The sequence below is a fragment of the Ascaphus truei genome, chromosome 3 (assembly GCF_040206685.1).
Source record: "Ascaphus truei isolate aAscTru1 chromosome 3, aAscTru1.hap1, whole genome shotgun sequence".
Taxonomy (NCBI): domain Eukaryota; kingdom Metazoa; phylum Chordata; class Amphibia; order Anura; family Ascaphidae; genus Ascaphus; species Ascaphus truei.
The window spans coordinates 348736949-348749869 of NC_134485.1; the positions used below are offsets into that span (position 1 = coordinate 348736949).

The window sequence follows — 12921 nt, forward strand, 5'->3', positions numbered from 1 at the left end:
GAGATAGTTCAGATGCTGAATGTCACAGTTCTTTTTCCATCGAAAAATATTTAATACATTTTACTAACACATATTATTATCTGTTAAAGAAACCTTTTAACAAGCATGTTGTAGCATAGATATTTTGCTTATTATCTTATAAGAGTTGTCATACTTTTAACAGGGTGGTCTCAGGAAAGCACGTTTAGAAGGTTGCCTCTGTAATTGCAGGGCATTGATATTTATTTAAGGCAGAAGGACCTTTCAGTTACTAGAAATTGGTGTCACTAAAGGGTGGTCTCACTCAATGGAGGATGGCAGCAGTAACTGCTATAAGAACCTGCTGTAACCTTCTGTAACAGAAGCACATTTTTACTTTACCCTTATAAGTGCAGGATCTCATCTTAGGTGATCTTTCTGGTGTCACGACTGGCTCTTGATTGCGTAATCCTTCATGTTTTTGCAGCTGTTTCTGGAAGAAGCAGTGGCAGTCACCTGCAGATCTATTTACTTGACCATTAAACTATTTGTCACAATGGATGGGTAGCAGCCCTGTTAACTGAGTTTTCCTTAGTTTTCAGTTATTTTTATTCGTTTCCCTAAAACAAGCCCTTGCTTAAGACCTGCAGACCACTGCTTTATTCACTTTTTTGACACATAAGAGACAGAACTCCACTAACAGTTCCACCACAGAAGTTCTACATTAGCTCATTCCATGCTAGAGAGACTTGCAGACCATATAATATTTGATACAAGAAACATCTGCAGAACTCTGCACATTCAAACCCTTCGCTGCTAGGGAAACATACAGATCATTGCAGCATGAAACAAGATATTTTCAAGATACAATAGCCTATTTGGTATGATTCTGAGACGGGAAGGTCAGTGACTTATGAGGTTGGGGTGTGAGGGTAAAGTGCACCTTGCTAGTAATAGCATGATAAAGGGAGATCACATTATAACTTATGTCTAACCATATTAATGCTACAGCGCAAATTAATAAACAGGACAAAATATATTAAAGAAAATATCCAACTGGAAGCAATAAAATGTATTCTTTGACAGATGATGTAGTGTTGTTTGACCCAGTTTTGCAGCAGTCTTACTTATTAGAATTATGTTTTTGGTCCAGTCAGTGTTCCTGAAGCTCACTTAACATCAATTGTCTTGCTATTGTACAAGCATGTAAGCAAGATTATAATATAGGAAGTGTGATTGTGATAATAGTGTGATGTGGTTAGGAGGTAACAGCGTGGGCCCGGACGGCTACCAGAATGGGCTTCGCTATCGTCGGAAAATTCCGGTAAGAGCTGGAATCGCCTTGTAGTTTCCCGTACCGAATACAATGGCTTCATGTTTTTGTCTCAATTCCAAGCTGCAGGGCCTCAGGCATATAGACTCCACCCAAGGAGAGCAGCCCAGACAGCACCCCTGTGAGTACACACTGGCGCAGCACTCTCTCACACTGTGCTTCCTTGTTGTGTATAACCACAGAGGCCTGGGAAGGGTGTGGCACAGGAACGCTGCAAAGATACTACTTTTGTGCTCAGCAAAATCACGCATTAACTTGTTCTCTGGAGATTTCTGCAGAGCATTGTTAATAGAGTTATGCTCCCAATGTGCATTGCACAGACGTTAGTAACGCAGTCCACTGCAGGTCTCCATTGGCAAATAAGTGTCTACATATAACCCTAATGTGTGGCAGACAATGGAGGGGGGGTTGACAGAGCGGCTGTAATTACTACTTGTAGGTAAAGCAAGATGATATTTAGAGGTCAGGGCATGAGAAATATATTACATGTTTAGAACTGTAATGGGTGATTCCCTCTTCTGTGAAGCATGTGGGCATAATTGGCTTCAATTCCTAACCATATTGATCTGTGCTGCGAAATGCTTTGGTAGTTGGTATGCTAAAAAAACCCCCATTAAATGATTGACAACTAAATGGATCAGGGGACGTATGAGGAATTATTACAGAATGGTTGGGTAATCGGGTGATGGAGAGACTATGTACTGCATGACCAGGTTTGACAAGTGAGATGGGTTAAGCTTGCTGCAAGCCCATTAGCCAAGCAAGCGAGTTACCAAGCAAAGCTATGAGGGTTATAGAGGGTCTGGATGTCAGTAAACAAACCAGACAATTGACCCGTGTGCATGGGGGCTAGGGTGGGACTGCCGATTGTTGGCAAAAAGATTGAGCTCTGAATACTGCATATCCATAACCCAACATTATGATATACTCAGCTGATCAGTGGTAATCATAGGTTTCTGTACTAACTGCATATTCACTAAAACCAGCACATTATCACAGGTCTTGTGCATATTTTGCTGCCAAAACTGTAGTTGGCAGACAGTTATCATTTACAAACCTACTACGTCAAAACTCATGACCAAAGCTCATGCGCCAGGGGTTGGGCTATAAAGCACGACAATATCCAACGGTGAAAGTGGAAGATAAATTTAAGATTGTTGGGTAAAAATTTGTACCATCAGTAACAAATATATACTTCTGTATTGTAGGACCAATATGGTAACCCCTCCCTTCTATAGGAAGTCAGAGATTGTAATGGTTGTGGTTTCTATTGGTGAATTTGTTTTAATATTTATTAGGATTGCAATGTTTTTCTATATTCATCTTGTTTTAAAAATAAAACAAAAACATTAAAAAAGAAATAAACACACAAAAAACTGTAAGTTTTTGTCAGGTATCCAAGCCTTACCCTAAGCATAGTGGGGATCTCTTCAGTCTTTCAATCAAGGTCTTACTGTTTTTTGGGGTTTTCATAATTTAATACACCTAAAGGATACAGAGACATGTTATGCTGATCTTCAGTTGGCCTGGTACTGCTAGAACTAGTACTTACAGTGCAACTCATCTCAGAAATGGTGCCACTGATTTAACGCCATTGCTACAGGTGAGGCCTTCAACATTTTGCTTTCCTTTACAAAATATTGCTGATGCCCCCCAAATTTGCTCTGCTCAGATGTCACCAAGGGGCACCCACTTAGTTCTAGTCATAATAAATCCCATTCATAAAAAAAAATTCTTCATATAAAATGTTTAATCGTCTTGTTTTACATGTTTGCAGCCTGTGGCTTTCTCACGCTCTGGTGCTTCAGTTCTCAAATCTGCAGCATTCCGAGAGTCAAAGCAAAAATGTGACATCCTACAGCTTCATTTTGCAGAAAGTTTCCACTTGCCTAATGGATTGCAAAATGGAGTTAAGCTTGTGTGCAGCATTTCAAACCCTAAAAGGCTCTGAGTTCAGCTTGTAAAGTAGCAATCCTTTACAATATGCACATACTGTACAGATAAGATCATGTTGTAATGCAGGATCATTCTTCAAGTAAAGCTCTTCTGTTAAAAAAAAAAAATCATCCTGAAAACAGAGTTTTGTAGATTTTTTTTTAAACTCCTTTATTTTGTCTCTATGGTTTCTATGGCAACCAGGCAGTCCACAAATATTTTGTGAAGCACAAGGGCCTTCTCAGCCACAGGGGCCAGTAACAGAGCCATACTCTGTCAGTGAAGTGGTTAAATGGCACTCCCTTATAGTTTCACAAATGTACTAACACGAAGGTATGCATATACACACACTGCTGCACGCACATTAACAGCTTGACGCACACTATTGCACACACAAAGGCACTGATACACACGGACACACCGAGCTGCACAATGACAAAGGTCTGCACATTGCCTATCACACATATGGAAGGATTCACACAGACCCACACATGCTTATGTATTGTAAAAACCTGAGAATCTCTGCTTATGTGGCGGCTATGCTGCTGGTAGTCACAACAATGCATGTGTGGTACCTCGTTTCTTGAGGCTTGGAAACTTTGCAATGGAAAATATCATGTATTTACTGATAACAGGTTTTAAGAGTATTTGAAAGATTACCAAAAAGTCTATTTTTAAATCAAGCTGTGCGTATGGCTGATTTGAAGGTATTTAACATGTGTTCCTGGCCAGAGCAGTTAAATATACGTGTGGCTCTCTAAGCTCTCTTACTGTATATTTTTAAATAATATAGTGCTGCCAGTGTTCTCTGCACTGCCTATATAGTTAACAACCCCTGTGAGGTTTGCACCTGCACATAACGTGTGATTTGGAAATAGTGCTTCAATATTCAGTGTTTTCCAGCCATAAACAAGAGTTCTGGGGGTATGTAGAAATGCATAAAACTAGGCATGAAAACTCGATTTCACTACAAGATTACAATAAAAAAAAATTAACACCCGGGGGGAAACGGAGTTAAAGTGATATGACGTTGATGGCACAACTTCTCCCACTATGAAGACTAGTGCCCATATAGAGTTAATCAGACCTATATTGCAAAATATTATTGAAGTGGCATGTGTTGCATTTTGCAGCCAAGATCACTAGGGCTGCTAAAAAAAAAAGGATCTGTAATTGACCCCCTTACTCACCACAAGAAACATTTGGCTTCCGGTCAACCCCTTCAGACTCCTCTATGCATTTACACCAACATAATAGTATTCTAACTCTGCAGTGCATTTGCAGGAAACTCTCCAGGAAAGTAATTTCCTCTCTGTCCAGATTTCAGGGCCGGCAGATTATTCTTTAGTAATACTGTACATAATTTTTTTGCATTTGCAAACACATTATCACAGGTCGTACATATTTTGCTGCCACCAATATTTCTAGAATTTCCATTAGTACAGGACCAGAGTGCAGCACTTTGCATCTTCTGAGTGACCTTCATGGGGGATCAGGGTTCAGGTGGTATCCTTACTGTGAAGGGCCCATCCTGACTCATGGGATTCCTGCATGGTATTAAGGGTGTGGACCCTGGCACTCAGCTTAAAGACACAACAGAACTCTGTCCAGATTCCAGGTGCTCAGATCTCTGAGTCATACCCTGCAGGGGGAAGGAGGGGTGCTGATTGGAAGGCTTTAAATGTGAACAATTTCAAGTACAGCCTGCAGGCAATCTACAACTACGAGTGCTAACTTGTAGTCACAGTGCTGAGCAGCACAAGGTTCAGGCTTGCAGAGATGTGTGCAGGCATTCCCACCCCCAGAAGCATTACATCAACCAGCCTGGGACCCCCTTATAACAGCACTGAATTAATAACATGTTCATGTATAATGAAGCCTCAACTCAGGACTCTTCCACTGTGAACAAGAGGACATTTCCCTAAAGCAGCAAGGACATTCACAGTGTGTCTATTGTATGTTTAATAATGAAATCCATTACAAATAATGCTCAAATGAACAATGATTTTTCACCAAATAATATAAGGGATAGCACTTTTATACTGTAATAGACAAAGGACTCTCACGTTTACATTTGTGCAAGGAACCACTACAAACCACTGGGGATATCAAATCATGTTATTTTTTTGTAGGTGATAAGGCACCAGAACCCAAAGCATAAAACAACAATACATAATTCAGCTTTAAATGCATCATCTGCCACTTGGTATTCCAGTCCCAATCTGAATAATTTCATAACCAACGGATGCAGTTTCTTGTTGATCCCTAAAAAAGGTACCCTAATGAAAAAGAAGGCGTGTGGACTCCATTCCCTTATGTTCCCCCACAAAAATAGCCATGTGGATACATAAAATCCCTGCATGTAAAAGTGCATTTGTTTATGGGATACCGCTCCAAGAACATGCAAATACAGCATATCAAATATTTTATTTGCAAAAAGATAGGTAGGACACTTCACAACAATAACGTTGGGAAATTAGAAAAGGCCCTTTTATAAACGATCCGAGTGTGTATATTGTGTCAAATTTGGAGCAAAGAAATTGCATTATTTTCATCATGCTTCTCTTCGCATCAATGTATCAAAGAAGGTCTTTTCTGCAGCATGTGAGTCAGCTTGTGATTTAGGCCGAGCACACAGTGGGAGCGTCGCTACGTGCGCATGCTTGCGTCCGCACGCACTGCAAGGACTCTCACCTGATTGTCTAAGGTAGTTCCTTAAGTGCCTGTGGCGCTGCACGCGCCGATCCAGCTACATTTTACCGCCACAACAAAAATTGAATATGGGGCTGCAGTCGCGTGACGTCAGCGTCACGTGACCTGTTTCAGCCAATGAGGGCGAACCAGCTCCGTGACGTGTCCGTGATGCGTTGTCCTGCAGCTAGTGCATGCATCGCTGGGGCGCGCCCGAAAGCAAGCAGCTACCGTGAGCTCAGCCTTAGAGGTACAATATCAAGGCAGGCGCTTATTATGCAAACTCTATTAGCGCTGAACCATGCGATCTGCAGAGAAACCCCCATTCAAGTCAATGGGGCTTTCCGTGCAGATCGCTCGGGACAGCGCTAATGACACTTATATAATAAGCCCCAGAGAGTCTCAGCATAATTAGAATGAGAAATATAAAGTTCTGCATCACTGTGCATCATTTTTTTCTCTTCTATTTGTGAAAAAAAAATCTGCCAAGCCTGATCTGGTGTAAACCTTTCTGACTAACAATTTGCGTCAAATGAAGGAAATCCTTTCCAACATATGACCCAAACGGAAGCAGAAATGCATCAAAACAATCTTCAATTATTTCTTTACATTGAAACATCACCCCCCCTCAAGTTCAGCACATCACATCTAATAACACTAATATATAACAAATCCTTATTTTTTTTTTTTTTACATATATATATAAAAGGAATACCAGCTAATATTAGGGGATTCATACAAACTTTTACCTAAAGGAGCTTTAGATCAAAACATGTTTAAGAACACCATGACATAGCTCCTATTAACACCTGACAATGAATCACGTTCTTCATCTACAAAAGGCACTTCAGACAAGGAGGGGACTCTGTGTCACCATTAATTAGGGGTGTTTTAGCAGGACATTAGCCTTAGTTCTTGGAAGATTACCCCAGCAGCTCACTGTATAGTGAGCATTGCGTCTGGGTGCGGTGAGAACTCTCTGGTCGCTCACTGTGATCAGCAGCGAGACGCTGGGACATTATGCTGCCCCTCCCAGGGCCGCTGGGTAACATGCTTGACAGAATTAGAGCAGGGAGGAATCCTCACCACACCCGTACAAAGCCGTGCTGTGCTTATTCTAGCTCCCCCGCACCAGTCCTGTAAAAATTACAGAGCTCCCCATTTGTGTGATGTGAGAGATGTTTCACCCTCACTTACAGTACATTAGGGTCCCCCTTACCACTCCCGTAGACACAATATTTCCTTCTGTCAACAGCTAATCTCTGTGTAAACAAGCCACATGTCGAAGTGCTTTGCAATATTAAGCAATCACACTGTTTATCTTCCATAACACTCCTAGATAGAGATCTGCTGAGTTGCCACTACACCTGCTAGACCAGGATAGGTGGCCGCAGTGGTCAAAGTGTGATTATACTTAGTAGTATTTCCTCCTTCTCCTTTTTTATTTTCTTTAGAGAACTATCTATTTAATTAAAGTGTCATTTCTCTTTCAGATCTTATATTATACACATACTATAAACTTTAAAATGGTATTAGAGAGTTTCCCCTCCTCTTTATTTAATAGGATTGGGAAACAAAGCATACTGTAGTAACACTTTTTTTGAATTTGCACTTGGATAAATCAGTTTCTGGCATGTTCTTACATGCTTATTTGGGCTGCAATCTGACCCCACTGTATATCCTACAACGTCTCTGCACAGTGACCTTGCAGCCATATTATCAGTATTTATTTTATTACCAGGGTGGTGTTCGGTTTGTGTTTGGGACTTGCCGGTTTGTTTTGGAGGACAGTGGACCTCTGTAGGTGTGGTCGTGGAAGGGCATTGTAATGCTAGGCAACCTGCTGCTCCCGAGCCACATGTGGCTCTTTCAGCACCTACATGCGGCTTTCCTCCGTCCGCAGGCTGCCGCTCCCCAGCTGCTGCCTCTCTCCCTCACTGTGCTGCCGGTGGCTGGGGGGGGGGGAGGGGGCTGGCCGGCGGTGGTCAGGATTTGGGCGGTGGATTTTTGATTCAGTGGTCAGAGCAAGCTGGCGGATCCCGGGGGAGGTCGATGCTATTCATTGTTGAATGATTTATTACTAAAATCTATGATAAGTTTTATTCTACTAATATGTGTTGTAATCTTTTTATTTAAGTTTGTGCAAGAGGGGATTGGAGTCAAGGTTCGGTAAGGAGGTATGTGATGAGTTTGCATTAAGGTGCAACTGAGTGATATGTTGTTACTGCACTAAGGAGATAGTGAGGGGTATTTTAATTTCCTGGTGAGAAGTATTTAGGAACAAGTGAATGGTTTGTTACACTATTGCCGTAAAAAGAAGAGGAAAGGTATGTAACCTGCATACAGTACATATGGGAGGAGGTCGAGAGATACGCGACCTGCTTGTATTGAGGATGAGGAATGGGTGTTCTTGTCTGAATCCATTCGGCAGATTTTCCAGGACTTTTCCGGCCCAATCCTTCCTCTTGAGGCCGCCCGGATTCTTCAAAATCCGTCAATAAGTCTCAACCTGAATCCCAATCTGACACCGGATTCAACTTGAATCCATTCTGTGGATTCCAAACATTATGAAACAGGGGTCAGTCCAGTCAGCTAAATGTTAATGGTTAAGCTACAAGTTTTATTAAGTTAATAATGTATCAATGCAGCAGGCGCAGCACTAACCAACCCACAGCTAAACACAACAGCTTAAACTTGAAGATTCACCGCTATTTATACAATGCTCTCCCATAATAATTCCGTTGGCGGATTCGGATTCTGTTTTATGGATTCGAATTCCGTTTGCAGGTTCAGACTCCGAATCCGTCGGAAGGATTTTCAGTGATAGAATCCACCCCCCCCCCCCGAATCTGCCTTTTTGAGACTGATCCGTGGAATGCCACGGCTGGCAGGAACAGACCAATCCGCGGAGGTTTCACATTCCGCCACGTTTTTTGCCCATCTCTACATGTTACACCTTTGCAATGAGGAAAAGGATCACATGATAACATGCATTATGTTGTGAAATAAAGACAGCGTATAAAGCTTTGGTGGCAAAGGACCCAGCTGTGCAGTCATCAATGTACTGAATATGGAAGTGGCATGTGTGCGGAGCACCGTTGTGATCTTCTAGCACCGGGAACCTAAAGACAAAGCTAAGTGCAGAAGAACAAACTAACTAACGTCAAGGGAAGTGTGCCAGTTACAAGACTTTGTATGAACAGGATAAAGGATTAGAGCATAGATAAATGCCCACAATGCATTACTGGAATATGTGACATGCGTGAGATAGGTGACCCTCATATATGGAGGAGCACATGCATGTAATGTATGTGATCCTCGTGCACATAGGGGAATGTGAGAGATATATGACCCTTTACAGCAAGGGGAAAGTGAGTCATACATTACTCCCTTTGCATTAGGAAACAGGCGAGGTATGAGAGGAAGAAATTGCAATGATTTCTTCTTTTCTGTCCAATGCACCGAGTTTACTTCAATCTATTTTCTCATGCATATTGTATATCTTGCTGCTATTGTGAAAAGCTGACCAAGCAATCTTTGGTCAAGTTCTTTCTCGAGGAGGCCTGTGACAGCAGCAATCCTGTCGTGTCTCTCCTGGGTGGGGAGCAGCTTGCTGGGCGGGGAGCGGCTCTCGGGGTGGGGCAGGACAAAGCTTGGTGTGAAATGCAGGATTTTGCTTGCATGGTGATTTTTTTGTTTGTAATTAGAGTTCATTCAATAGCATTCTGGACCCACCCAAAGCTTGGCTAGGCTTTCACACACACAAACACACGCCTCATTCCTTCCTTTACTGAAGGCTGACTCAAGTCAAACAGTGTTTTATCTCAGTGGTGAGACTTTAGAGATATGTGTGAGGCATCCAGCTCTAACTGGGGGGCCCGGAGCGTGAAATATCTCCACTTTTATGCATATGTACTGTCCATTTCCACAGACAATCAATTCCCACTTTGCAAAACATTTTAGTAGCTACATTTCCTGCAGCCTAATCAAATAAATAGACGTCTTCTCCCCCAAAGTTGTTTTGAATAAAATTCATCCCATTGAGCACGATGCCATCAAGGTCCATACGAGCACTGACGCTATTAATAAGTGAGGTTGTCCTCTTGTAAGAAAGACAACATACTGGACGCAGACTGTCCTTTCAGCCAGAGGAAACTGGGGAGAGCTACTGGGTAGTGAAAGTTTTTAGCTGCCCGGATGGTTCTGGAGCAGGGGTTCTCAAACCTTTCCATATTGCGGGCCATTTCAGTGCTAATAATTGTTTGGAGCACCGCACAATATTAACTTAGCTTTTTCATATCAATGCATTTTTATATATGTAACAAATATATATATTAAAAAATACTGAATCTGTATTTAAAAAATAAAGATCACTCTTTAGTGGTTGTGGACAATGCACAAGTGATCTGACGTAAGTGAATTAAAGTCTGTGGGGACCAGCACTAAAGTCAAAGACCACTGATGTTACAGTGACCATGGTTTCAGAACCACTGTTCTGGAGAATAGCAGTTCTATTGGCCTGTTATGAGAGTTCTTTGTAATTGATGCTGTACCCGAGAATATTAGGGCTCAGAAGTCCCTTCTTCAGAATTAAAGCTAGACAGGCAATGCGTGGAGAAAGTGTCTTTACTAAGTGCCAGAGAAACATGGAGTGCATGGCAGCATTGTGCATTACACAACAAGTACAGACCCTTAGGAGCTAAGCATGCAATTCCCATCAAAACAATTATTTTTTAATTTTGATAAAATAACTCCCCCCAAAAAATTAAAGCACGTTTTTAAGAATATTTAGCACTTTGTTTATATTTATTGAAAATATTTTAAGAAATAATTTAATAAAGATTTCATTAATAATGAGAATTAAAATAATAAGAAAAAAACATTACTTCCCATCACATACTGTAAACCAGCAGCGATTGTTTTAAACATTCCGGGGCCCGAATAACAAAGATATACAGATATCTTTGAAGGACTATAGCAGGGGTGGTCAGCTCCAGGCCTCAAGGGCCACCAACAGGCCAGGTGTTAGGGATATCTCTGCTTCAGCACAGGTGTCTCAATCAGTAGCTCAGTCATTCTTTAGTAGGAGCGCAGGAATCGTTCTTTTTGTTATTCTGACTGAGCCACCTGTGCTGAAGCAGGGATATTCTTAAAACCTGACCTGTTGGTGACTAATATAATGGCTGCTTCAGTCAGTGCAACTCAGCAGCTACAATGTATCCTTATATTAGTACTGTAACATTATCTATTGTTACAGTTTACAGCTCAAACTGCTAGGAATATTGGCAGCAAATTATCCCAAACAGGAAAGTGTTGCAGAGATCTTGCACTGCGTTGGAGGTGGGTTAATAACAGCTATAGAAATCAAAATATGCTTTAAAACTCATAGAAAATGGCATGAAGTGTTGAATAATGGAGGGGCGTGCCCGTGAATGCCACGTGAGCGGTTCGCCCTCATCGGTTGAACTGCGCACGTGACCATGGCAAGCAGCTGAGTGCGAAGCGTTCATGCTGGTCAAACACATTGTCGCAATGTGTTTGAACATGCTGAGCGCGAGCGCGCATGCGTGCTCACACTCAGCCTGGACGAGCCCTAAGAGATCATGAGGAAAGGCAGAGTTGCAGACTTGTCTGAGACATGTGAATGTGCTCACAACTGATATTTTTATTTGTTATATATTTAAACAAATATTTTGATCCCACACTCCTGGACCTTTTCTAACCTGTCAACAAAAAGGGCCATTTATTTATATTACCAGGCAGATATAAATATATTTACATTTCTTCACTGTAAAGTGGGTTTATAGTGCATTGCTTGGCACATCTCTCCCACGTAGGGAACGTTCATGATAAAATCTACAATAATGGAGAAGTGAACTATGTTTTTTTCAAGCAGTGAGGAGATCGAGCAATTATCTGCACATCTACAGTGAAGGAGCTTGCATTGGATTGGATTGGAGTAGCCACAATTTCTATGGCCAGCAGTGTTAGTGAAGTCACACACCCAGTATACCTCTAACGGTCTAACCTGATACCTCTAATCATTCCCTAGATGGCTGACATTTGGAGACTATGTCCCACAGGACCCCAAACGAATAAACTGCCCTTCAATCCTGCTAAACCCAGCCAAGCTTCCTCCATCCGGCTACTCCCCTCATCCAAAACCCAAGTAAGTCTCAGCTGTGAGGAAATAGTTTCATACTGCCAAAGCTAGAGCATTAATCAACGTTTTTATTCTTTTTGTCATAAATATAAAACAAAGAATAATAAAAGCAAAGTTTTTTTTTTTAGCAATATACCCTGAACGAAACTTCGAAGGCCCACCAGAAACAGCAGTCATCACCTGCCTAGTCATCACAAAATGAAGCTCCCCAGAACAACAAAGGAGGATTCAGCGCTCGGGTAGGAAGAGAGGGACACCGTGCCTGAGGGGGAAGACAAAGGGGACCAGCAGAGAGGGGCTAATTATGCCCTAAAAAATCCCACAGCCCCTTACAACACTTCCAAACCACCCTACTCCATTATTTAACACCTTAAGTCACAGCAATGGGGCTTTTTTATGACCACTGTATGTGCATTTGTGGCACTCCTATCTTCCTGTAAGTGCTTCTTTGTGTGTGCTCGTGCCTCTGTTTGATTTTGCCTGTACGTTTGTGTTTGTGCCTGTCCATGAGTATGTGCTAGTATGCAGCTGGGTGTGTCTGTGCTTTGTGTAATACATGTTATCCATACTTCAGACGCCAAGTTGCTGGATGCATCAGACCACACTGTACATAGTTGTACAACAGTATATCCTGTCGAAGACTTCATGAGTTTGCACATGTGAAACTCCCTACTTGTTTTCTCAATGAATAATAATAAATGTTTGGAAATGATGTCATTTTGAGATTTTTTACAACATTTTTAGCGCTGGACAGTGCAAACTCATGACAAGGGCACTGAAATGGCTAATCTGTACTAGACATTCTTCAGGGAGGGATCATTATAATCTTCTTGCCTTTCTT

The 12921-nt window shown here is 41.7% G+C and overlaps 1 long non-coding RNA gene across 1 annotated transcript; it reads left to right on the forward strand.

Annotated features, from left to right (window-relative positions):
- Nucleotides 1-1211: 1211 nt before the first annotated feature.
- Nucleotides 1212-12714, forward strand: LOC142491133 (uncharacterized). The gene is made up of 3 exons (XR_012800297.1): nucleotides 1212-1282; nucleotides 11970-12086; nucleotides 12209-12714. It is a non-coding gene; the product is annotated as an uncharacterized LOC142491133 (long non-coding RNA).
- The last annotated feature ends 207 nt before the right edge of the window (nucleotides 12715-12921 follow it).